We start from the raw sequence: 27,087 nt of genomic DNA, 5'->3' as shown, positions 1-27,087 counted from the left end.
AGAGCTTTAAAAATAAATGTGTGGTGCCAGCTGTACCCTCAGTCTCTTTCTAATGAGAAATGGACGGGTTATTATGCCATTACATGGTACATCCTATTCCTGGAAGCCACCTTAAGCTGTTCAGGATAATGTATCTCTGCACTGCATCGGCCTCTTTGTTCCATAGATGCTATTTTTTTAGATTTTTATGAACAGCAAATGCCTCCTTAGGAGAACATTGTAATCGCTCAATCTGGATTTTCCAGCAGTCTTGGTATAAGGATGATAAAAGGCCCATGGGACAGTACCAATTTGAAATGGATGATTAACTCCAGATTTCCCATCTTTGGGAAATAATGAATGTCTGGATCAAGGTCTGATGTGTTCCAGGCGATGTGCGAGGATGTACAAACATGCAGGCTTTCATTATGAGAAAGACAGGGGACAAAGCAGTGCATTATTCATCTGTTTAATCACCCAGTAGATATATAGTAAGTGCCTGTTTTGTATCAGGCAGTATTCGAGGTGCTGAGAATACAAAGCCTCTATCCTCAAGGTGTTTCTATCCACTGAGAGAAGACAAGAAGTAAGTAAATAGATTTATTATGTTCTAATCAGGAAAAATCTAGCAAGGTAAGGGACAAGAAGTGATATGGGTGAGACATACTATTTTATGTAGAATGAACAGGAACAGGCCTCCCTACAGTTACACCTCAGCAAAGCCTTAAGGAAGCAATGGAGTAAGACTTGCAGATGTCAAGGGAAGAATGTTCCAGGCAATCAAGCAAAGTCCCTGGAATATGTTTAAGGTGTAGGCATATGGATGCCCTTGTGGCTGGAGAGGGAGGAAGGGAGAGAGTGACAGGAGATGTCATTGGGAGGAAGCAGGTGAGAGGCAGAGGAATGATGGGGTACAGTCCATCAAGCCTCACATAAGCCTGGGTCGAGAATTTAGATTTTATGGTGTGTAGATTGAGAAAGCACTGCGAGGGTTTGAGCGGACTCATCCTTATAAACGATACTTTTGCTTGTGAAATAGACGTAGGAGCAAAAGCATAAGGAGGAAAGCCATAGGTAGGAGGCTATGTTAGTCCAGACAAGAGATGCTGGTGCTTGGACTGGGGGTGTTGTGGTAGAGATGGCGCGTGGGGATCCGATTGTGGATATTTAGAAAGGAGAGTTAGCGGAATTTGCTAATAGGTTGAACGTGAGTGAGAGAGAGGAATCAAGATTTTTATTCCTGCATCCCTAGAAGAGTGGAGGGATTATTTAGTGAGATTTCAGGAGAAACAAATGGGGGAGGTGGGTGGGTTATCTCTGGGGTGTGGGGACTTGTTCAGTATCAGGTGCTTGGTTGACATCTGTGTGTAGCCATAGAGAAGGCATTGAGGTAGTGAGTCTGGATGTCCAGGAACAGGTTTGAGCTAAAGGTTTAAATTTGGGAATCACAAGCTCATAGTTAATTGATGAGACTAGATCAGATCATCTAGACAAGTGTTGGTGGGAAAATAAGTTCTTTCATTGGCTTCGTCAAGGGGTTCCATTATATCATTAACTTGGTGTAAAATCTCCCACACATGTTGCTTTCACCCCACGCCAAGCACAGTACTCTCAGGGTCTTCCTAAAATGATTTAAGGTTAGGTACCACTTAACTGCAAATTTTGTTTCTAAAGTTTGCAGAGACTTAGCAGAGAACAGCAAAGATAGTACCTTGTCCAACAACAGAGCAATTCTGAACAGCTTTCCTGCTCCATCTGTTTGGGAAATAAATCACTGTGGCCCAACCACATGGTGGTGTGTTCAGAGTGTACATTCCTCCGAAATATCTACCAGTGTCACAGATGTATCTTTGGATTCTTCTCAGTGGTGATGGTAGCTACTGGTTAAGGTCCCAGTGTCATTTTGCCTTTCAGTGTAGGACGTCATCCTAAATGTATATTTAGTAAAGCAGAGACTTGAAAGGAGGAGAGCTGTGGATATTCCAGCCTGGGGGTATCCACTGGAGTCCCATGCTGGGGAAGGCAATGCAGAGTAAATCACACTTCTGGAAGTGAATTTGAATAAATTGCTTATTTCAGTGTAACTAGTGTCCATGAAGAAAAGATGTAGTGATTGTGAAAAGGAGCATATCAACTATTTCTACACCAAGTCCCATATATGGAATCTATTATAACATGCATGAGATTCAGAGTGTTTGAATCAGTAAGATGGAGAGATACAGGTACAGAGAGAAGGTATGTCCACCGGGCTGGAGATGTTCCATGTAGCACAGAGCGCTGCCAGAGGTTGGGGAAAGTCTAGGCAGGCAGGTATATGAAGGGCCTGTGGACAAGTAGTGATAGATGACCATGCACCTGCATGGATGGATGGCCTCAAGTTAGAGAGGTGCTCTGACTCCACCAAAGCCTCGCAAGAGAAGCGCATGAAGAGCAAAACCGGCAGAAGTCAAAACTGGGAGGTTGATCTGTTTGTAGCCTATAGGTAACTAGACACAGCCTGGGCCAGAGCTGGGACTCTGGTTTTAGGAAATGAAGAATGGAAACCCCCGGCCATCAGAAGGACCATTAGATTTTGGCTTTTACACATTTAGAATTTTTACTTTTATCTCTAGAGTTGCAGCAGGAAATAGATGTTACTCCCAAACTGGATGATTTGGGGAAGTTTAATGAAGGGATTATTATCAAAATGTTGGCTACATATAGAGAAACCACAAGGATAGTGCAGGGCCCTGGAGCTAATAGCAGTGGGGAGTGGTTACCATCCCTAGACCTGAAGAAGTGGAGGGGAATTATAAGCAAAACTTAGAGCCGGAGAGGCTGTGTGGAGCAGACAACTTGATATGAGCTAAGATTGGAGGTTGAGGGAGGCAGCCAGCCCATGGCAGCCTAGCAGGATGGGAACTAGAATTATTTATGTTATAACCTCAACTGCCCATAATTGGTATAGCTGGAGATTATAACCCTAAATAATTATTGACAATGATTTAATTTTAAACTAAAATGTTATAAAATTTAAAATATTCCTTAGTACACAATTATATTGTGAAAGATACTGGGACAATGCTCTCTTACATTCAGTAAAATATGTCCAGTAAGCTAATTTTATTAATTTGTAATTAATTTAATTAATTTACAGATGATGGAATATGTAAGCTTTTTCTGCACTGAGAAATTAAAGGACAAATTTGGATAATTATAATTTAAGCACTTCAGTTTTTTTTTTTTTTTTACCATATCCAGACAACTAAGGTTAAAGGGAGATAGACCGTGATGAAAAATTATCTAGGTATCTCAGTTTTAAAATTTATTGTGTCAATGTAGACAAAACATACTTCTAATATTTTACTGATTTATTTCTCAATTAACTATATTCTTTTTAAGAAAACAAACATATTAACATAAGCAAAAAGAGGAAAATAACAATCATTTGTGACTTCAGAATCTAGCAATAACAGCCAAAAACATGTAGACCTATAAGTTTATACCTTTTAATGTGAAATTTTAAAAAAAGATCATTCTTTGTACAGTTTTTCAAAAATATGACTTTATATAGAAAAATATGACTATACTGCACAGATTTTTAATCGAGAATGATTTAATTATGGTAATTTATGTTTCTCAGTGGTTGCACCTTGGGTTAAAAATTTTATTTTAGGATTTAGGTTTGGGATTGGCCAGCTGGGACCTGTTGTATAGCACAGGGAACTCTACTCAATTTCTGTGATAATCTATGTGGGAAGAGAATCTGCAAAAGAATGATAGCTGACACACTGTTAAATAGCAGATAACTTTTGTGTATAACTGAATCATTTCGTTGTACAGCAGAAATTATCCCAACATTGTAAATCAACTATACTTTAATAAAACTTTAAACAATGAAAACGTTTTATTTTAGGTTGATTCTGATTTCTGTTTCCAATGATTTAAACTAAATTTCTTGATTTTTGATAATCTCCAAGTAACTATAATTCATTTCGGAAAATTCTTGGATCTCGGGGTAGAAAAAGACTTTAGAAGAAATCCAGTTGACTCCTGGCTCTGATGCCAGACCTCTTCTTCAATATTTCTGCGTGTTTATCAAGTCTGGACTTGATTGCTTTTATTCATAAACAACTCACTTCCTCTTGGGGATTTTCTACCTTGAAATAATTTTGACTGCTTGAAAATATTTCCTTATGTTGTTATACAAGACATCTCTCTTTGGTCTCTATCCCTCAGAAGCATCAGAGAAAGTCTAATCCCTCTTCTACATGACAGCAGCCCAACCACAAAATTAAACACAGCCTTAAATTCCCTTATCCTCTCGGCTTCTTTCCCTACGTTTCCTCTTCTTTGGCATAAGTGTGTACATGTTCCCTTAGGCCCTCTTTATATCTGAGCTTCAAAATAGCTAACACACTGTTAAATAGCAGATAACTTTTACCCCATTATTATAGAAACTATCGGGTTCATGAAGGAGTCATTTATAAGTTAGATACAAATTTGCCATGAAAAAGAATCATAATATATTTTTTTCCTAGAGAGATAAAATTCAATGAACTGCTCTGTTGAAACTGGGCAATGTAAACTTGCAATATTTATCTTTCAGTGATGTTTCATTGAGCTATTAAAACTCATACTTAATTCAATAAATTGGATTTTTTAAAGGCCTGCTTAGATTCATTTGGTATATTTATGGACCCCCCAGCCATTGGCCAGGGGATAATCCCCAAATTCTTAGCTCCCTAACCATCCCAGCACATTACTGATGCAATAAATAATTCCACAAATTATCTGGTACAAAGATCTGGCTCTTTGAACACACTGCATTTAAAAGGGGAAAGCTCCAAATCTACATACCTAATTATACAGCATGATCATTTCTGTCCCTAATTTCTTAATCAAAACAGTTATTAGCAATACAAATAATAAAGGAAATTGGATTGTAAAGGAAATAAAGCTTAGTGACTCTAAGATCAGATAGCTGGTTTTAGCAAGTCAGGTTGAAATTGGACTCTATTTTATTATTCAAATAAATAATGAAACTACCTTGTCATAAACCTTTTCAATTTTAAGGATAAAGCACTAGGTATTTGTTTTCTTTGATGCAAGTTTTGCATGTGTTAAAATACAAAATTCATTTGAGTAAACTTTAAAGATCTTGGATTTATTCAGTGATTCATGAATCAGGCAGCATCTAATCTAGCAAATAGAAAGGAACTCCAAGGAGCTATACAAAATGTAAGACTTTTATAGGCAGAAGGGAGCAGAAACAAGAAGGTTATACTAGATAAAAAAGTGAGTTGGTTATTGCAAGGTCCCTCATCTTTAGGGGATGACAGGTGTCTATCAAGCAGATTACTCGACTAGTGCCGATCATGTGATTCCTGATTGACTTGTTTAAGATTCCATCCGTGGGAGAGTCAAAACTATAATTAGGTATGGATTTAGGGAAATGGGGCTTAGCATAAGTGACTCCATTTTGGACCTATTGTCTTATTTTTAAAACACGAAATTCATGAGTAGCTAAGAGATTAAATTGTTATGCATTTTAACAGAATGTCCTATCGCTTCACCCCAAATTAGGGGCAGTGCTTTTGGGGATATCATTTGTGAGACTGGTTTTTGGTAGATTCAATCAAATGTGTTTCTTTGAGTTCCTATTGTGGCTCTGTGGGTTAAGAACCCAACGTAGTGTCTATGAGGATGCGGGTTCGATCCGTGGCCTCCCTCAGTGAGTTACGGATCTGGCATTGCTGTAAGCTGCAGCATAGGACACAGATGCGGCTTGGATTCAGCTGAGGCTGTGGCAGTAGGCTTGCAGCTGGAGCTCTAATTCAACCCCTAGCCTAGATATTTCTATTTTGGTTGTTTATATGGCTGGAGTCCCTAGAGTTCACCTATTTTAACTTTATTCAACCGCAAGCAGTGCTTTCTACTCTCCTAAAAGTTCCAAGTAATTCATTGAGAAGAAAAAAAGCAGTACTTGGGAGAATTATAAATAAAGTTCTACCAAGGTAAAGATTGGCAAATGGGCCTTTGTCAGCTCCTGCCTCCAAGACAGTTTTACTCTGTGCTGTGGGGGCTGGCGAGATTCACCAGGCCTGTGTCTCCAATGCAAAAAGCATCTCTGCTATTGAGATTTCTAGATTGTACATATTAGGTCTATAAATATTAGTTTTAAAATTTTGCCCTTAAATATCACGTCACAGTTAATATTCTGTACAAAATCTAGCTATCTGCTTTGCAGTATTTGCTGTTGGAACTTTATTAATAAATTTGAAGCTTGTGTTTTCCTTGTGTATGAATTTTATCTGGAACACTATGCTCAAACCAATAAGGGAAAAAAAAAATAAGGGCCATTCATTGATTGATACAGTCTTAGCAATGTAAGATATTACTGAGATAAATGTTATCCTAATGTGATGTGCTTCATCTTCTGTTTAGCATAGCAGAGGAATGTGTCACTGTCTCTTGGGGGTACAGAGTCTCCCCCTTATTGAAGAGCTAGCAAAACAAGATATCAAGGATGCTGAAGAAGCTTCCTCTATTGGTGAGAGACTCAATGGCGGTACATATCTACTTGGCTGCCCATTGCAACCTCTCGGGAACTTTACAAAATACTGATGCCCAAGTCCTAGCCTCAAGGATTCTGAACTGATTGACTGGGGATAAGGCTTGGTCATTGGGAATTTTAAAAGCTTCTCAAACGATTTCAATGGGCAGACACAATTGAGAAGAGCTGTTTTAAAATCACTTCTGAGGTTAGAGATCACCTCTAATATGATTCTATAATTAAAAAATCAAATCTGGTTCTATGCATTTTAAAATATGCTCCCTAAGAAAACCCTGGATCTGCAAAATAATCTACAAAGAGATTCTGTGGTCAGCTAAACTTGGGAAATGTTACATATCTGATCAGTTTGCCTTGACATGTTAAAGACAACAGTAAAGACACTTGTTCTATCAAGTGTCTCCCAGAATTTGTAACCAGAATCCTCATTTTCTATAACAGCTGTTATCGTCCCCTGAAACCAGCATTCTGTGGTCTACATGTAAGTGTTGTTGATTTGTTTCTGAACTCTGTGTTTAAAAAAAGAAATTCCCTTGGAGCTTCCTTGTGGTGCAGTGAGTTAAGGATCCAGTGTTGTCACTGCAGTGGCTTGGGTCGATGCTGTGGCATGGCTTTGATCTCTGGCACAGGAACTTCCACATGCCCTGGGTACAGTCAACAGAAAGAAAGAAAGAAAGAAAGAAAGAAAGAAAGAAAGAAAGAAAGAAAGAAAGAAAGAAAGAAAGAAAGAAAGAAATTCCCACCCTACCTACTTATCTATACATTACACTGCAAAATTCACTAAGCTCTTATTTGTCACACAATCATATACTGGTAATTATTATATTTGCGTGCCTGTTGAATAAAATGCACGTTGGTATGAACCTTGCTGGAGATACCTTTTCTCTATGACCATTCCCTTTAAACCAGGTGTTTATTAGCGCAGAGGGCCTGGTATTAAGGCTATCCATCTTCAGTGTCCTAGTGACGACAAGCAGGGAAAGGCTACCAGTCCGGTTTGCAAGTTACCATCTCACCAAGGACTTAAATCTCCTTTAACTGCACTCCGTCTTCCGCTTAAGTCATGGATCCCTTGTCTTAAAAGCTCTCTCTGTCTTAAAATGTCTTAAAATCTTGAAAACATTGTGGGAGGTGTTTCTTTGCCCAGGAGGAGAGCTGGAGGATTTGGGACGTGGAAAGAGTGGGAAATGGAGTGATCGAGGTTGTGGAGACAGAGCCGAGAAAGGGGGGTTTACTCACAAATGAGAGTTAGATTGAGGGGCCGGGAACATGGCCTGGAGGCTGGAGAAGGCAGCAGACATGTCATTTATCATTTCTCCTTGGGTAGAAATGAAGATGTGACTAGAATACACACCAGAAAGCAAAGCTACTGTGCCGTTCGTTTCCCATCTCAGGTGTTGTCTTATTTGGTTTCTCGGCCGAATGCCAGGATGGCCTCTTCCTACACTCATTTTCTTCCCTTGGCTTCTGTACCTCTGTGTGTCTTCTCATTGCTTTTGCCTCGTGACTTGCACTCTTCCTTCCCGTCTCCCTCAGGCCGGTGCAGATCTTCTGGCTTTTTGCTGCTATGGTGGCCTCTACCCACTTATTTCTGTTATGAAACCAGCTCCAGGTGATGGAAAGCTTTCATTAGTTTTCTCCTAAGCGAATTTTCTTTATATTAAATATCTAAGTAAATAATATCGCTTTATATTTACTGTAATACCCTTAAGAGTAGGAAGCATACTGTCTCCCCAGATCATGGCAGACACTTAACAAATGTTTGTTACCCAAAGTTGATTGATTAATCCCATAAACACTCAGAGGCTCTAATAGGGACTCTAATTGGAGTTAAGGCCAGCAAGAAACACCACCAAAAGGAATAATGGCTTACGTTTCTAATGTGCACATACCTTTTGTCACTTAGAAAGGCCACTCTTTTTGGTTATAGAACTGATTAATATTTCTTACAGAAAAATTTTAAAATAAAGAACAAAAACAATGCACAAACCTACCACCCCAAAGTAGCCATTGTAAAGAATGCTGAGTTTTTCCTTTCACAGATAGGGGTCTATCCATCTTATCTGTTTAAGTAATACTTATAAGAGAATTTGGAACATGCTGAAAAATATGCTTTGTACCCTCTTTCATTCAATGCTATATTCTTTCATTTGAGAAATATTTAGAGGGCTTTCTATCATGTGCAATTTTAAGTTCTAGGAATACATTAGTGACTAGTATCATGAATGTTTTTCTGAAAAATTGATTTTTTTTTTTTTTTTAGTGGTTGCACCTGTGGCATTTGGAAGTTCCCAGGCCAGGGGTTGAATCTCAGCCACAGCTATGACCTACCCTGAAGCTGTGGCAATGCCGCATCCTTTAACCATTTAACCTGGCACTTGGCCGGGGATTGAACCCTGTGCCTCTACAGTAACCCAAGCAGCTGCAGTTGGATTCTTAACCCACTGTGCCACGGCTTAATAACTTACTAATATTTCATATTTTAGGTTAACTATAATGTATTTGCCAGGTTTCTGATTCGTTACCATTTCACACTATTATTTTAATCTTGTGACAGGCATCCATGCATCTTTGTGTTCTTCTCTGATCACTCAAGATAGAAGGGTAGTTAGTGCGTTATAAGGCATGACCTTTTTAAAAATTGTTTAGAGGTGCTTCTGTGAAAGGTTATGATAATGAATAAACCTTGCCCCCAGATAGTGTATGAGAATGTCCATCTCCTCCTGCCACCGTTCCTGGTATTAACTTGTACTTTCATTGTTAAATATATTTGTCTGCCTAGTTATTGCCTCGTAATAGGATGTTTTTATTCCAGTATATCAACCTTCGTACTCTTATATGAATAAGTAATCTTCGTTTTTCCATTAATTTGTGTTGATTTTCACTGAATGTAACCATTCAGAAAATACAGACTTTAAAGGAAACCTCTGAAAACCTATTTTTTTTTGTTTGTTTGTTTTTTTGGTCTCTTCTAGGGCCCTGCCCATGGCATATGGAGGTTCCCAGGCTAGGGGTCTAATTGGAGCTATGGCCCCTGGCCTACACCACAGCCACAGCCACGCCAGATCCGAGCCGCGTCTGCGACCTACACTGCAGCTCACAGCAGTGCCAGATCCTCAGCCCAATGAGCGAGGCCAGGGATTGAACCTGCAACCTCAGGGTTCCTAGTCACATTCGTTAACCACTGAGCCACAACGGGAACTCCCTGAAAACCTATTTTAAGGGTTTTCTTTTAAGGATCTAAGTTGTCCAGTCATCCCTCAGTACTCACAGGGGATTTGTTCCAGGACGCACCATGGATACCAAAATCCCTGGATGCTCAAGTCCCATAGTCAGCCCTCTTTCTCTGTACCCAAGGTTCTGCATCCCTGGATTCACTTGTGTTGTACTGTATGTATTTGTTGAAAAAAATCTGCATCTAAGTGGACCCTCTCAAATTCAGACCCTGTTGTCAGAGGGGCAGCTGTATTTTAACCTCCTGGCAGAGCTCCTGGGGTTTTCCGAGCGGCCTCTTGCTGGTTGCCTTCCTCGGTTCACATATTCAGCTCAGGGGCTGTCTTTTAGTAGAGGTACATTAAGCAAAGCAGATGTTCGGTGAAAGTCAAGTGTCCTTCAAAGAGGAATAACAGCACCACAGGGGCTCCCTTTGAGTGTGAAACCTTCTCTAAGACTCAGCATAATAATTTGTTGGGAGAATCCCATTGCATCAGTCTCTGCAAGAAAAAGAACAATCCAGCTTCACCTAGATGAGCGTATCTGACCATACTGGCCATTGCAGAATGCTGTCTCTGTTTTTATCTTATTTAATTAATTAATTAATTTATTTATTAATTTATTTATTTTTGGTCTTTTTGTCTTTTTAGGGCTGCACCCGCAGCCTGTGGAGGTTCCCGGGCTAGGGGACTATGCCACAGCCACAGCAACGCAGGATCTGAGCAGCATCTGCAACGTACACCAGAGCTCACGGCAACGCTGGATCCTTAACCCACTGAGTGAGGCCAGGGATCAAACTCGCATCTTCATGGATGCTAGTCAGGTTCACTAACTGCTGAGCCATGATGGGAACTCCATGTCTCTGTTTTTAGAATATTAATTGAAAAGGTCCAGGTGTTGTCAGAGAGAAACAGTTTTAATCCCAATCATTAATTAATAAAATGCTTTTGATAAATTTATTGAAAGCAAATGATAAATTTATTGAAAAGAAGACATATCCAAGGACAAGGATTCATCAAGTGTTAATAAAATGTAATGTAAATGAAATACTATTTAGTTTAATTAATGGGAAATTTAAAATAGCTTTTTTTTTTTTTTTTTATCAGTGAGGGTCACCATGTGAAGGGTGCAATAGAAAATTAAAGGGAGTTCAGCTGGTCTTAAGAGCAAAGCTTCTTTGCTTTTGGTACAAAAGGTGGTGTGAGTGGATGGACTCTAGCTTTACAGCTTCTTTTTATTTGTTCTTTTCTTCCTATAGTTTGCTTATTTGCTTCCATGACGATACACCCCTTAGAATTTATTTAATTTTTTTTTCTTTTTACGCCTGCACCTGCAACATATGGAAGTTCCCAAGCTAGAGGTCGAATCAGAGCTACAGCTGCTGGTCTATGCCACAGTCACAGCAACACCAGCTCTGAGCCACACCTGCGACTTATGCTGCAGCTTGCAGCAACACCAGATCCTTAACCCACTGAGTGAGGCCAAGGATCAAACCCACATCCTCACAGAGACTACGCTGGGTCATTAACCTGTTGAGCCACAATGGGAACTCTTAACTTCTTTTTCCTGTTGCTTCTACCATGTGATCCAGAAATCAAAAAGCAGATCTACATAGGGTAAATCAAGGTTTCTCAACCTCAGCACCAGTGGATGGATGGTTCTTTATTAAGAAGGGCTGTCCTGTGTGCTGTAGGACTTCAAGCAGAATCCATGGTCTCTGTTCACAAGATGCCAGCAGCCTTTGATTCATCTCTTGGCAGGTCACCTTCCATTGTCTACCTGATAGCCATAGTGGTCTTTCCTAAAAATAAGACCTTGTCACTTTCTATCTTAACATTCAAAGTTTTTCTCATGGCTCTGTAATTAAAATCTGAATTCCAGGAGTTCCTGTTGTGGCTCAGCAGTAATGAACCCAACTTAGAATCTGTGAAAACTCAGGTTTGATCCCTGGCCTCGCTCAGTGGGTTAAGAATCCATCATTGCCATGAGCTATGGTGTAGGTAACAGATGCGGCTCAGATCTGGTGTTGCTGTGGCTCTGGCATAGGCTGGCAGCTACAGCTCCGATTAGACACCTAGCCTGGGAACCTCCATATACAGTGGGTGCAGCCCTAAAAAGACCAAAAAAAAAAAAAAAGAATCCAAATTTCTTTCGGCACCCATTAAGGCCCTCCACAGTCTTGCCCCGGCCTGTTCTCTGACCTCATAGGCCACCTGATGTCCTTTCCTCACTCTTCTACATTTATCCTGGTTAAAGTGACCACCTCCAGAAGCCTTTCCTGTCCATCTATGATCTATGGATGTAACCCCTCCCTCCTTCCCATCACTTCATTATGTCATCTGGTTTCTTTTCCCTGTAAGTACTTATTACAACCTGAGATTGCCTGATATCTTTATTCACCTACCAGTTTATTGTCTTTTCCTAAGCACAGTAGAATGTAAACTCCATGAGTGCAAAAGGCATTTCTTTTGTTCACTACTCCCTTCCCAGGGCCTACAACAAACCCAGTACTTTCTAGGCCCTCTAAAAATATACTATGAATGAATGAATACATTAATGGGTACTTACAGGCAGAACTATTTTCTAGGTATATGTATTTTCGTTCTTTCCCTATTCAAATTTAACAATTCCATAATATTTCAAATAGTCAAACAGATACAGAAAATAACTTCAGTATCGCCTCTCCCGACAATGTGATCTAGAGGTACAAAGGGTGAAGTGGGCCATGATGCATTTGACAGAATCTGTGTGCACTTACCTACAATATTTTACAAACAGTCGAAGACTTTTTCCAGTCGATATAAAAATCCACACTTACGATTAAGTATTCATCGAGGGTGCAGTACCGAAGAGAGTCAGATTCATTTTCCACCATCGAGGGGCTCACAGTCTGGTGGATGGGCAGGCACAGATTAGGAGACCATCAAAGATGGACTGATAAGTGCTTCAGTGTGAAATGAAGCATGAGGGGCTAGGGGAGCACTTAAGAGAAATTCTGGAACAGACAGGAGCTGGAGTATGTGTGTTAGAAATCAGGGAAGCCTGACTGGAGTTCTGACTCTCAAAGGGCCCTCGGATGTGTTTCGGAGGAGAGTCACTCTACGTGGTTCGTGAAAGGAGTGTGCTGATGTACCCCGCCTCACCGGGCGGTGGGGGGGGGGGGGTCGCTTCTGGCAACTGGCTGTGCTCCATGGCCCCAGGAGCCTCCACATTTGGAAGGCCTTAAGTTCCTTCCCTTCTTTCGTGTTCCATTATGCCTTGATAGATGTGCACCTCCTGGAGTTCCCTAGATTCCAAAAAACCTTCTGAGCCAATAGAGAAAAAAAAAGTTGGTTTTGGGGAACTTCCAGACATCTGGGGATTGCCATTGATTGCTTTCTTATGGCAACAATGAGGCAAATCTCCACTGTCTGGTAGTAGTATAACATTGAGGTTCTGCCCTCAATGATGGTAAGGATTGTGCGTGAGCATTCCCTTTCATTTTTGAGTATGGCACTATTTTTTTTTTTTTTTGTCTTTTTCTAGGCCCCACCAGAGGCACATGGAGTTTCCCAGGCTAGGGGTCTAATTGGAGCTGTAGCCGCCGGCCTATGCCACAGCCACAGCCACGCCAGATCTGAGCCACATCTGTGACCTGCACCACAGCTAATGGCAACGCTGGATCCTTAACCCATTGAGCAAGGCCAGGGATCAAACCTGCAACCTCATGGTTCCTAGTCGGATTCGTTAACCACTGAGCCACAATGGGCACTCCAGTATGGCACTATTTAATGTGGGGGCAGTGGGATTTTCAGGCCTTTTCTGTAATTCCAAAAACTAAGGTTTGAGGGGTGGCTAAGAAATGGAAATCGTATAAGAGTATGTTTTTAAAAAAAAAAAAAAACTGAGGGGGAGGAGTTTGTGACCTGGTAAGTCCAGCTTATTAGTTCTTCAGTTGAGTAGTTGCTCAATATGGCTTTAATCGATTGGGTGTTTCAGGGAACAGCAACCAGGATAGTCAAAATTCTTGTAATTATTCCATTGCAGTTACCCAAGAACGCAAAAGGCAGATATCTCTCAGATTAATTTAATATATGAGAGGTAGTTCATCCTCTTGTTGATGGGGGGGGAGTTGGGCAGACATTATATTATGCACTCTTTCCTCGATTGTTTCCCATGTGATTTCAGATACGTCTAAGCCACTGAGATATTGTTAATTGGCGAAGACAGATGCAGAGAGGAGCTCAGACAGAAGGAGCTGAGATTTTCTATTCCTCATCTGAAGGTGCCTGGGTAATTATCCTAAGATTAAGACCCTTTCCTCTCCCCTTCTTCTGCTTTGGATTTTAACTATCCAGAGTAGACTGTAAGAGGGATTTGTTTATCACTCCCTTTCCCTCTCACCTGTTTTCTTTGTCTTTTATTTTTCTATTTTTCTTAGGTTCTGTGCTTATAGTGGTGCACCGAGATGGTTTTTGTGGTCTTTGCATTTGTTGTTGTTAGTTGAATTTGTGTAGGGTTGGTTTGTTTGTTTGTTTAAACTGCTTTAATGATGCCATGCATCCCCCACAGGCAAAATACTCACACTATCTGCAAGGCTGGGATTGGGAGTCAGTGATAAGGAACATCTTCCCCAAGGATTAAAGAGATCCACTTACTAGGCTGTTTCTACCCCTATGGACACAAATGCCAAATTCTGTATTGCTGGTGGCATTTGAAATGGTATATGCACAGTTCAGGAAGCATAGCTGTTTACCCATTAATCACGCTGGGCCACCAGTCAAAATATTTTCTCTGCAAAAATGCCTTTCCTATTTTGTATCAATTAATATTGGATGGAACTCAAGAATCACAGTTAATCTGTGGCAAAGCTTTTATTTGCTGTCAGGCATGCAGACATGAAAAATGCTCAATGCAATATTTTAATTAATAAAAATATGCTGAGAAGTGTATTTTTCTGAAGTAGATTTTTATTACACTTCATTACATTTCCAAATTTAATGGACACATATATTATGTCCCGTCACCATGGGAACCGCATCAAGGCAGGCTTTTTATAGGCTGTTGGATGTCGTTATAAAACTCTCACAAAGACAAAATTGTTTCTTGTAAGTTTAAAAGAAACTGTGCTCATTTACAGTATGTATAATTTACTGCAGAGCTTGAGGCAATAGAGAAGGTCTTTATTTGATTTAGACACTAACAGTTCTTTTTATGAAGCTCTTAAGTTTTAATTATTTCAGGTCTCTGTTCATGAAGATATAACTTAGCCTATTATGAAAGTAAATAAAAAACACAGAAACTTTGTATAACTTAAGACAAAAAAATTTATAACTTTTAAAAAGCAAAACACTTTTGAAAACAAAAATTTCCAAACATACATAAAAGTAGGAACTTCAGTGAACCACAATATCCAGCTTCAGTAACCATCATTGTTACTTATTTTATCTTTCCCCATACCATCATCACTGTTATGGGCGAAGTATTTTATTTTATTTTATTTTTATTTATATATTTATTTTTGCTTTTTAGGGCTGTACCCGCGGCACGTGAAAGTTCCCAGGCTAGGGGTTGAATTGGAGCTACAGCTGCTGGACTGTGCCATAGCCACGGCAATGTGGGATCTGAGCCACGTCTGTTACCTACACCACAGCTCACAGCAACACTAGATCCTTAACCCACTGAGCAACGCCAAGAATTGAACCCTCATCCTTATAGATCCTAGTTGGTTTCGTTAACCACTGAGCCACCAAGGGAACTCCCTCTGGTTGAAGTATTTTAAAGAAAATCTCAGACATGATATCATTTTACTATCAAATACTTTGGTACATCTTAAAAAAGGAAAGGGGCAAGAATGGTGTCCACATGGTGAACAACTTTCTATATTCAACTAAAAATGTCATGAAGCAACATGACAAAAGAGAGATCAGGCACATAGATCATATCAACAAACATAACAGGCTTACTTTACTTATTACAAAAAAAGAAAAGAAAAAGAGAAAGCATTTTCATATTGCCTCTGAAAGCAAAATCTGGCTCTCTGTTGTTTAAAAGGGACATACCTAAAAGTTATTCCAAAGGTCAAAAATAAAAGGTTAGGCAATTGCTGTTAAAATAGCATAGGTTGGAGGTCCCACTGTGGTGCAGTGGGTTAAGAATCTGACTACAGAGGCTCAGGTCACTGCTGCAGAGGTGGGGTTTGATCCCTGACCCAGCACAGTGGGTTAAATGATCCTACATTGCCACAGCAGCTGCAGCTCAGATTCAGTCCCTGACTTGGGAATTTCCATTTGCTATGGGTGCAGCCATTAATAATAATAATAAAAAAAGGCCTAAGTTGATATAGGCAAGATAGAAGTAAGGCCAAAAATATTAAAATAGATTAAAAGGGATGTTTTATAACACCACAGGCTGAAAAATCACAAAAATGCAAAAGCTATCGTTACCTCTTCCTTCAATAATACCAATGACTTTCAAAAAAACAGAAATTACCAGAGATGAGAAATAGAGACACACTAAAAGTAGGAGATTTTAATATGCTGTCTCAATCCTGGGAAAATCAGAGGACAAAACAGCAATAAGCATAGAGAAAACTCACCTAACATAATCAATAAAGTGCAACTAATAACTCTGAATCGAAATTTGAACCCTGATAACAGAGGTTCTGCCTTCCTTTCACGTGAGTCTTTGGAACTGAGATTAGTGACATGATGGGAAAAAGAAAAAGAAAAAGGCACACAGTTTGCCATGGCTGAACATTCTGCATCACTTTCAAAGTCAGAAAACGTGTTCACTTTTCCTACTCAGAGTTATTTATGTATTTTCCATATGTCATTCACATGGCCCACCCATTCCAAACAGAGATTTATTCTAGCGATTTATGATTTTCCATATTAAAAGTCAGGGTTGGTGCTGACTTTTACATCAGGCAGAGCTTGAAAGATTTTCCTCAGTGATTTCCAACTTTAACCTGCAAGGAACTATCCAGTTTAGCCTCATAAATGCCTTTTTTAAAGGCAGGAGAACACTGAGGTTTCACTATCAGGGTGATTCCCCCATCAGTCACAGCCCATGCCCAATAAGTGCACGGAGCCTCCTAAACAGACAAGTATATGCAGGTCTCTTTAGAATTTTTTTAAATTGAAATATAGTTGATTTACAATGTTGTGTTAATTTCTGTACAGCAAAGTGATTCAGTTGTACATACATACGTATATATATTCTTTTTCATATTCTTTTCCATTATGGCTTATTATAGGATATTGAACATAGTCTTCTGTGTTATACAGTAGGACTCTGCTATTTATTCATTCTATAAATAATAGTTTGCATCTGCTAACCCCAAACTCCCAATCCTTCCCTCCTCCTTGGTCTTTTTAAACAAAGTGAAAGATTAACTGGTGTCTTAGGGGTATTATTTTCTTTCTTTCTTCAGACTCTTCCTCTTCACAGAAAAAGATATTTAGAATAGAGGTTTTGTAGCCTGATTTTCCTAAGAATGCGGCACTTGTTTAAATGTGTGGTTGATCCTTGAACAACATGGCACTGACCCTCCTAGCGATCGAAAATTCTCGTAAAATTTATAGTAATCAATTGTTGTATCCAGGATTCCTTCTTTCAGTGGTCCCTCCATATCTAGGTTTCAATATCCGCGGATTCAACCAACCCTAGATCTTGTAGTACTGTACTTACGGGTCTTATTATGATATTTACAAGTCTTATTAGCTTATTCACTGTAAGTAGACCCATGCGGTTCAAGCTTTGTTTAAGGGTCAGCTGAACTGTCTTTAGGATTTTTTCAGTCTCTAAGGTTTAGCATTATTTTCTGCTCCCAGTTTTTGTAAGATGCATTGAATATGAAGGAGTTGTAGGGAGCATGGTTTACACCGCAGCAGCCAGTATTGGTTGTAACAGGATCGCAAATGGGGACCAGCAATCTATAAAATGGTAAAAAGCCTGTGGGTACATTATGAGAAATGCATAGGCATTCAGAGTCAGTTTACTTAAGTGGCTGGCTGCTCTGCTGGCTTGGCATTTATTCATTTGTTTATTCTTGTGGGTTTTTTGTTTGTTTGTTTTGTTTTAATACCTGGGGATTGTGAACTACTGCAGTTGACATTTGCAAATGTAGCAAGGAAAATAGCTATGAATGTGGATTTTTGGAGTCAAATTGTTTTAGAAATTAGAACCACCTACTAGCCATGTGACCATGGCAATTTACTTAAGCTTCATATTCACCACCTGTCACATGGGACAGTGTACAGCACAGTGGTTCCTCGAGCAACACAGTTGTGAACTGCACAGGTGGATGTTTTTCTCTAAACATGAACTACATGATCTGTGATTGGTTGAATCCCAGGACGTGGGATCAAGTATATTGAAGGATGGGGGTCACGCTATATGTCGGTTTTCAACTGTGTGGATGGTGGATGCTTGGTGCCCCAACCTCCACGTTGTTTGAAGATCAGCTGTAATAATACCCACCTAATGGAGTTGTGAGGATTTCACTGAAGAATTTTTTAGAAATGCTTGGTATAGCCCTTATCTACATTAAGCATTCTGTTGATGCTAGAAAGTCTCACTAGTAGGAACGACAGTGTTGTAATAATTAATATTTAATTAATTGAAATGAGAAACTCCTATGTTACTGAAAGTCTTGAAAATTTTTATTTACTTTTAATTGTGGTAAAAACCACATACCATGAAATTTACCATCTTAACCATTTTTAAGTGTACAGTTCAGTAGTGTTCCACAGAGCTCCAGAACTTTTTCATCTGGAAAAACTGAAACTCCCTGCCCATTAAATAAGGCCTTAAAAAAACATTTTAAAAGAACAATTTTAGATTTACTAAAAATTGTAAAAATAGTACAGAGATTTATGTATACCCTTCACCCAGTTGCTCCTATTATTAACATGTAACAATAATTATGGTACTTTTGCTATGGTTAATGATGTTGATACATTGCTATTAACTAACATCCGTATTTATTCAGATTTCCATAGTTTTTGCCTAATGTTCCTTTTCTTGTCAAGATCCCATCCAGGGTTCAACATTACATTGCATGTCTCTTTAGGTTCCTTTTGGCTGTGGTAATTTCTCAAAATTTCCTTCTTTTTGATGACCTTGACAGTTTTGAGGAATCTGGTATTTTTTTAATTTTATTTTTATTATAGTTGATTTACAGTGTTGTGTCAATGTCTACTGTACAGCACAGTGACCCAGTCACACATATATTTACATTCTTTTTCTCATACTGTCTTCTGTCATGTTCTGCCCGAAGAGACTGGATATAGTTCCCTGTGCAGTACAGTGGGACCTCAGGGCTTATCCATAGGAGTATTATATTTTGTATTTTGTAGATGGCTCTTTATTTGGGATTTGTCTGATGTTTTTCTCATGATTAGACTCAGGTTAGAGGACATCCTATCAATGACATCCCTATTAATAGAGATCACCTAGCTAAGATAGTGTTTGCCAGGATTCTCCACTATAAAGTTAGAAACGTTTTCATTTGCAATTCTCTAATGACAAATGACATTGAGAATCATTTCATATGCTTACTTATCTTCTGTATACCTTTTTTTTCAGGGAAGAGTCGCTTCAGATCTTTTGTCCATTTTTTAAAATTGGGTTGTTTTCTTAGTGTTGAATTTTAAGAATTCTTTGAATATTTTGGATATAAGTCCTTTATCAGATACGAGTTTTCCAAATATTTTCTCCCAGACTCTGGCTTGCCTACAGCTTGCTTTTCAGTCTCTTAAAAATATCTTACACAGAGCAGCAATTTTTAATTTTAACAAACTCCAACTCAGTGTTTTCTTTCATGGATCATGCTTTTAGCGTTGAATCTAAAAACTCACCGCCAAATACAAATTCACTTAGATTTTCTGCTTTGCTCTTTTCTAGACCTTTTATAGCTTTGCATTTTACATATAGGCTTGCCATTCATTTGGAGTTAATTTTTGTGAAGGGTGCAAGGTCTGTGTATAGGTTTTGTTTGTTGGTTTGTTTTTATGAATTGGGTATCCAGTTGCTCCAGCACTTTTGAAAAGACTATCTTTTCTCCATTGCTTTGCTCCTTTCATTGTGCTCATTTAGTTTGAAATGCTTTTCCATTTCTCTTACAAACTTCTTTGATCCATGTGTCTTTTGGAAGTGTGATGTTTAATCTTCAAATATTTGGGAAATTTTCCAGTTATCTTTCTGTTCTTGGGCTCATATTTTAATTCCATTGTGGCATGAGTACATACTTTATAGGATTTCTAGCCTTTTAAATTTGTCAAGGTGTATTTTATGGCTCAGGATGTGTCGTGTCTTGATGAAAATGGAAGTTTTAAAAACAGGTTTTGTTTAGTTACTTTATTATTTCAAGAGAAACATACACAGATAGAACATTTTCACTATTGATAGACCTGTTAGAAAAAAAGTTTTTATCACTCTGAAACGTTCTGGCCAGTATCTCCTTTATGGGATTGGAACAACTGGTTTTGTAATATGAGTTTCAATAGTGTTATGAATAATTTTAGTAGAGGAAGCAGCTGCACTTATTGATCACCTTCTATGTTCCGAGTCCTGTGCTTGCCCCTTAAGAATCTCAATTCTCATAACAATCCTCTAGGATGGATGCCTTTAATACCTTCATGCTGCAGAGATGGGGAAGTCAAGGCTCAGAGAGCCATGGAACTTGCCTGGTCACATGTCGGATAAGTGGCAGAAGCAGGACATGAACCTTGATTAACCTGATCCTGGGTGTACTTGTTCCACTGTTTTCCTGGCACATTTTTTTGGACATTATCACTGCTTAAAACATTATATTCATGATGATAAACTTCTTTTTCTTTAATATCACCTCTTGAAACTTCCTTTACTAATTTATTAAATATTATTTGATCATTGAATACCTGCCAGACCCTAGAGCAAACCAGAGATGGTCTTGCCATAAAGAAGCTTATAGTACAACAAAGCAGGAATTCATCAAGGTCCATAAGAATGAATGTGGGCTTAAGTAAAGCCATAGCAGTACTCAAAACTGGTTGGACTTGATGTGATGTAAACAGGAAATGACTCAGCTTCTACTGTTTCCGCCTTTAAACATTTTAAACATTTTCGACAGACTTCCATCCTTATGCAAAGAAGGTATCTTTGGCATGTCCCAGAAGTTTTTAATTGAAACTTTTATAGAGATGGTTTTAGCTTTAATCAAGTTATAAGAAATAATACAAAGAGATCCCATGTACTCTTTTCTCAATTTCCCCTAACGGTGGCCTCATGCAAAACTATAGCACAGTATCACAAATAGGATATTGACATTGATAAGGGAGAGACATTCAAGGGTCAAGGTCTTAGTGAGACTCTGATTATTTTTAGTCCATAATGTGAACAAGTAATAACTCGATCAAAGTAAAAGAAAATCCCGAACGAACCCCTACCTCCATTTCTTTACATAGATGTCATCAGAAATAGCAGTCATTTTGTACTTTATCAGAAATATTCTACTTTACTCTCTTCCTCTGTTTCCTTCTTCATCCACCTTCTTCAAATGGATGCACGACCGTGTAGTTGGCTAAAAATATAAAATGAGATGGCTGCATATAGGTAGTACCTGAATCTGTGACTTTACCTTCATTTTCATCAAGGCCTTGAAAATAAGAAGGAAGATGTAGGAGCATTAAAAAATATAAATACTCATCGTTGTCAGAGCTTTCTAGATATATTCTTTCAGTGCGGCAACCAATTTGCAGACGAGGTGACTATATTCATCTCTCAGCCAATTCAAACCAATTTAACAAATAGAATTTTATGAGATTTTGTCACAACCTTCACCAAAGGCCAATTATGAAACATCTACTTCATTTCCTTCAGTCATTGATTTTCTAATTTGTTGGCAAAAAAACCTGTGACTCCAGGTTAACATGATATTTTCTTTGTAAGCTCATCTTATCTTTTGCTTATGATCCCATTGTGTTCTAACTGTTTAAAGATTTTTCATCTTATTATATTTGTTTCATTACATCGCTAAGGTAGAGTTTCTGAATTACAATGGCTAGCTCAGCCCTTCTTACCTGCTCTGTGGAACGACACCACATCTGTTTTCCTCTAATCTTGTGGTGTGTCTTGAGTGCTTTGTTTAAAGATAATTATAAGCAATTCGATAGATGTTTGCTAATTTTCTTACTATGATAGGGTGTATATCATCTAGACCAAATGTTTATGTTCGCATTTACTCTAAGTACTCCCCACCTGCATTTTGCCAATACTTATTTTGCAGTGTCTCCATTATTCTTATTGTGCAAGTTTATTTTTCTAATTTGACTTGGTAAACAGGAGTTGAAAAATGACTACAATCATTCAGCTAAGTTTAGACTCATAATAATTTAGTATTCTATCTTTTTATTAGCAGACCTGTCTTCTGTAGAGTTTATATTTCTCCCCTGGTATATTTGTTTAATGCTTTTTTAAAATTCCATTTTCTTTTTTTTTTTTGTCTCTGAGTAGCATTAATTTTGTTCTGGATTTTTACTCACATGATCAATTCTGGCTTAACAGAGCAGGTATTTTTCCTCTTTCTTTTGCTGTCCCTCTCTGTGGGACCATAAAGCAAATTATAGACATTAATTTTTATGACGTGGAGGCCAAAGTTAACGAAAACTGTCAATAAAAATTATACAAATGACTATAATCATTTGCCTTGATAAGAACTTATGCTTTTAAATCCTGGCCCTTTTAAATTCTATCTGCAAGTATGAAAAAACCTTCACTTGGCACAAATTAGGCATTGTAGGAAAATACTGTGGCATTTAGTACATTAGGTAACTGAAGTCAGAGAAAAAAGAAGGGGAAGAAATTAATCCACATGTAGATATCATGACACAGAGGCCTGGGATCTAAAAGTTAGAAAGCACAATGCATGATGAGGGCTTGAGAATTCGTTTCTAATACAAATATGTAGTGATTAAGACACCCTCCATGTATAGAGTCTTGCTCTGAAACAAACATCTCACCAGTTGTGCACATGATCTCTTGCTTCTCAAAATGAGGCTGATAAAAGTGGAGCATTGCCCAAGGGTACCACCCATGCTACCATACAAAGAAAGTGATGGAGGCTAACAGTATGATTGGCCAGAGCCTTTCCTCTGGTGGTTGGACTTGGCCTTCTTCCTAGACCATTGCATTTGGGGAATGCGAATATGACTCTGGGCAGAGAGCTGCTGCTGCTTCAGTGCAGAGTACAAGTGTTGGCCCAGGGGCCTTAAACACCTGGGTACTTACTGGGGGCCCATTGAGAATCATTAAACATATTGAATGGGCGTATCACATGGTCAGAGAAGCTAAACCTTTCTTCAGTCATGCTCCCATCTCCCAAACAAACAGAGTTGGGTTTCTGTAGCAGTCAGACTTCAGTCAGAATCTCTAGTGTGTGTGTGTACACACAGACACACACACATATTTGTTTTAAGGATTTGGCCATATGCAATGTGGAGAGCTGCTTAAGTATTTTTCTAAGGTTGTTGTCTTTGCATCTGCTACTGGAGATTGATGTCCACAGGTCCTGCACTCCTGAAGGGAAGGTGGACGTAAAGTGGGGTCGAGCAAGATGAAGCTGGAACCACACTTCTGAGCTGGACTAAAGTTGGTGTCCATTGTGGGTACCTGTGATGTCAGCAGTGTGAATGCTCTACGGAACATGGGACAAAACACGGATCTCCAGTCCGTTTGTCGAAAGTGCTTCTACTGAAGAGACTGACTCTATCTTTGTTGTTAGTGCTGACAGTTCCCATTTCTCACCACTCTCCCTTCCCCTCTGCCCCACATCTGGGCAGCCCGGTAAGAAAGCCTGGAAACGCCCTCCTCTGGTACTTGTGGACGTTCAAACCATGTAAGCCTCAGCCGCTGTGTCACTCCCACAGAGCTGGAGGATATAGTGAAATGTGGAAGACCCAGCCACTATCTCATACCAACAAGGCGCCCGATAACAATGTGTGTGAAAGGACTACCCTCCAGATTTCTCATAAGAATCTCCCTTGTGGTCTAGCCTAACCCGAAACATACAGGCAAAGGAATTTGGGGAAATGTTGATCAGCCAGCCAACTTAACACATTGCAAAGCTACTGTAGCTCCCCTTTGATGTCTTTGTTCTGATTCCATTACCTTTTTTTTTTTTAAGTTTTCATTCTTTATTTAATTTTAATTTTAATTTTTTTGTGTGTTTTTAGGGCTGCACCTATGGCATATGGAGGATCCCAGGATAGGGGTCCACTCGGAGCTGTAGCTGCCAGCCTATGCCATGGCCACAGCAGTGCCAGATCTGAGCTGTGTCTGAGACCTACATCACAGCTGAGGCCAGGTATCGAACCTATGTCCTCATGGATGCCAGTCAGATTCGTTTCCGAGGAACCACCACAGGAACTCTTTTTTTTTTTTTTTTTTTGGCGTTTTAGGGCTGTACCCGTAGCATGTGGAGGTTGGACTGAATCGGAGCTGCAGCTGCAGCTGCCAGCCACAGCCTCAGCCACAGCAACACAGGATCTGAGCTGCATCTGCAACCTACACTGCAGCTCATGTCAATGCCAGATCCTTAACCCACTTAGCAAGGCAAAGGATTGAACCTGCATCATCATGGGTACTAGTTGGGTCTGTTATCACTGAGCCACAATGGGAACTCCCCCATAATCATTTTGTAACTGACCTAACCCAATACATGATGTACAGTTCTTAGCATCGCCTCTTTTTTCCCCTTAAATGAAATCCTATTAAAGCCTCTAGCATAAAGTCTTGTACATGCAGAACACTTAAAAGTTGGCTTAGGAGTTCCTGTCATGGCTCAGCAGTTAACGAACCTCACTAGTATCCATGAGGATGCATCTTCAAACCCTGGCCTCACTCAGTAGGTTTAGGATTCAGCACTGCTGTGAGCTGTGGTGTAGGTTGCAGATGCAGCTAGGATCCTGCGTTGCTATGGCCATGGCATCGGCCAGCAGCTACAGCTCTGATTCAGCCCTTAGCATGGGAACCTCCTTAAGCTGTGGCTGCGGCCCAAGAAAGACAAAAAAAGAAGTTAGCCTAATATTCTGTTATCACTGAAAATCATTTTGCAGGGCTGATCTTTCCCATCAATCACTTAAGAAGGCTCTTGATTTTCTTGGCCTTGACATCCTCCAAGGGTAGAGTTGAGAAAGTGTAGAGGAATTTGCAGCCATGACAAATCTGGTGAGCTGCCACAGAGTAAAAGGATTCTGATTCCTAACAGATGCAGATTTCCAATGCAAGAAGTCCATGGGGCCAGGTATCTACTGTCCATTTTAAGTGTGTTTTTCATGGGATGTGTAAATCTGTGAGTTTATTACATTCTCCTTCATCCCCTTTGTTCTAAGTTAAAACAGGTTTTATTATCTGGATAGCTCTTCTACTTGTTTTTCTTAAGTCCTTCATCCCTTTTTAACTTGGTCCTTGGTTCTCCTTTCTGCCCTCTACTCTGATTTTCTGGTGCAAGACTTAGTGTACTTTGGGTTTTATTTTAAAGGATCCAGGTCTATTAATTTTCTCAAGTACATTTCAAGAGCAAAACTGGAAACTTGGAAAAGGGAAACTAATGTGCAGAAGTTTAATGAAATACTGGCAGCAAGATAATCCCCTTTTAAGGTGATTTCCAGTAGAGGGCATGTTGAACAATATGGAGAAATACAAGTGATATTTTTCAGAGGTGCACAGGTGGTGCTGTGATGCAGCAGGTCAGGTCCCATGGAAGCAGGCTGTGAGATGGAGATCAGCACTTAGGGTTTTTCTCAGGGAGTGCTCTTGGGATCAGCCTATGGAAGGAAAGAGAAAGAAGCAGGATTGCACAGAGAGGTCAGGTGGAGATGGAGTCTCTGAGAGGCTGAGCCATCCTAAAGGGGTTTTCTCAACATGGCCTGACCCTCCAGAACTATCCCTACTTGGGGTGAAGGTCCTTTATAGGCTTGTGTTAATCAGTCATTGGATGTGGGTGGTTTTAGAACTGGAAAGAGACGCCTGACCTTGGGAGAGTGTTTCTCTTCAAGCTCAGGGAATCCCTGGAGGGTGCGGACAGATGAGAACTGTTGGCCAACACCATTCCCAGCAACCGGGGGACTAAGACCTTTATTTGTGATGAGGAATCTGAGCAGTGCACCCCCATTTCCTAGACCCTCTGAAAGGAGTGTTTATGGGGGACCATTTTCTAGAAATGCTTTTTTTTTTTCCCTACCCTATTATGGAATATTGTCTACTAACCCAAAATCCAGGACCTATATCACTCGTGGTTAAGGGAATAAAACCATCCTAAAAGGTGCCTTTCATATTTTTTTTATGAGTTTCGTGGTCAATGTCATATTTTTCTTATAATGTCTTTGTATCATAGTCACATAGCCATGCCATCCTTAAAAAATTATTGAAAAACAGGACTTTTATAGACTCTGCCCAGGGGAAAAGACCATTTTTCTGCTCTTAGTCATACTTCTGATTCCCAGTCAGGTTTAGATGAACCGAGTGGATCTCCAGAGCCTGAATGGAGGAGATAAAAAATCACAGAAATGATCTTCCGTCTGCCCGTCCACTTGCATCTCGTCTGCTCTCTGCTCTGTGCCGTGGAAGGCTGGTCCTCAGGGCTCCATTTCCCCACCACCCTTTCTGGCTTCTTCTCATTGGGTTCAGCCAACGGGAGACAAGAAGGAAGTGAACATGTTGGGGGGGAAGAGAGTGGGAGATTTCTTCCCCGTGGGCCCCATGTGTCAGTGCCACCTCTTCTGCAGTAGCGTGTCCTGTGACTGCAACCCAGCCATGTAGTCCCTCTTCTGCTTCCAAGCTCTCACTCACTCAGCTCTACCCTTGGGCCACCATGTTCATGGTTAGAATGGCAGTTAAAGCCCTCGATTTACTTTAAATCATCACTGTCTTGTTACATAGGTTCCAGGAGATCAACCCCGGAAACCTGGCCAATTAGCTGTCGATGTCGCTCAAGATCAAAACACCACCTGTGAGTTTTTATTGTCTAGCAGATACTCATATTTTCTAATTACGATCTGTTGTTGGAGGGTGAGAGTGATAAACCCACATGCAGCAGAGAGGGTTGGCTGTGGATCCTGAGGCAACAGTTTATCATCATTAGCCGAGTTGAAAAGGCAGGTACCAAGAAAACTTGGAAGGTCTCCTGCAGAATTAGTGAGGATGCCTGCCAAGCTCAGGCACTCTGACTTCTGCACACCTTTCTCTAGGCTGCCTGCAGCCAATTCTCTCATACTTTGTGCAGGTCGTACCCACCCCCCTCCGGCAACTTTCTTCATCGCCGTTTGTTTCCTGATAACAGCTGTTATTATTTAGTGACAGAGTGAATGATTGGGAAGAAT

At 39.8% G+C, this 27,087-nt stretch overlaps 1 long non-coding RNA gene across 1 annotated transcript in view; it reads left to right on the top strand.

The window, feature by feature from the left end:
* The window catches only part of LOC125129081 (uncharacterized), a 72,019-nt gene extending 45,298 nt beyond the window's left edge, over positions 1-26,721 (top strand). Inside the window, exons 4-5 of the long non-coding RNA XR_007135407.1 lie at positions 13,913-14,017; positions 26,648-26,721. This is a non-coding gene — a long non-coding RNA (uncharacterized LOC125129081). The remainder of the gene's footprint in view (positions 1-13,912; positions 14,018-26,647) is intronic.
* The last annotated feature ends 366 nt before the right edge of the window (positions 26,722-27,087 follow it).

Source organism: Phacochoerus africanus, chromosome 6 (genome assembly GCF_016906955.1).
Source record: "Phacochoerus africanus isolate WHEZ1 chromosome 6, ROS_Pafr_v1, whole genome shotgun sequence".
NCBI lineage: Eukaryota > Metazoa > Chordata > Mammalia > Artiodactyla > Suidae > Phacochoerus > Phacochoerus africanus.
Note: the sequence above shows the minus strand (reverse complement) of the source record. Positions and strands in the feature narration are given on the sequence as shown.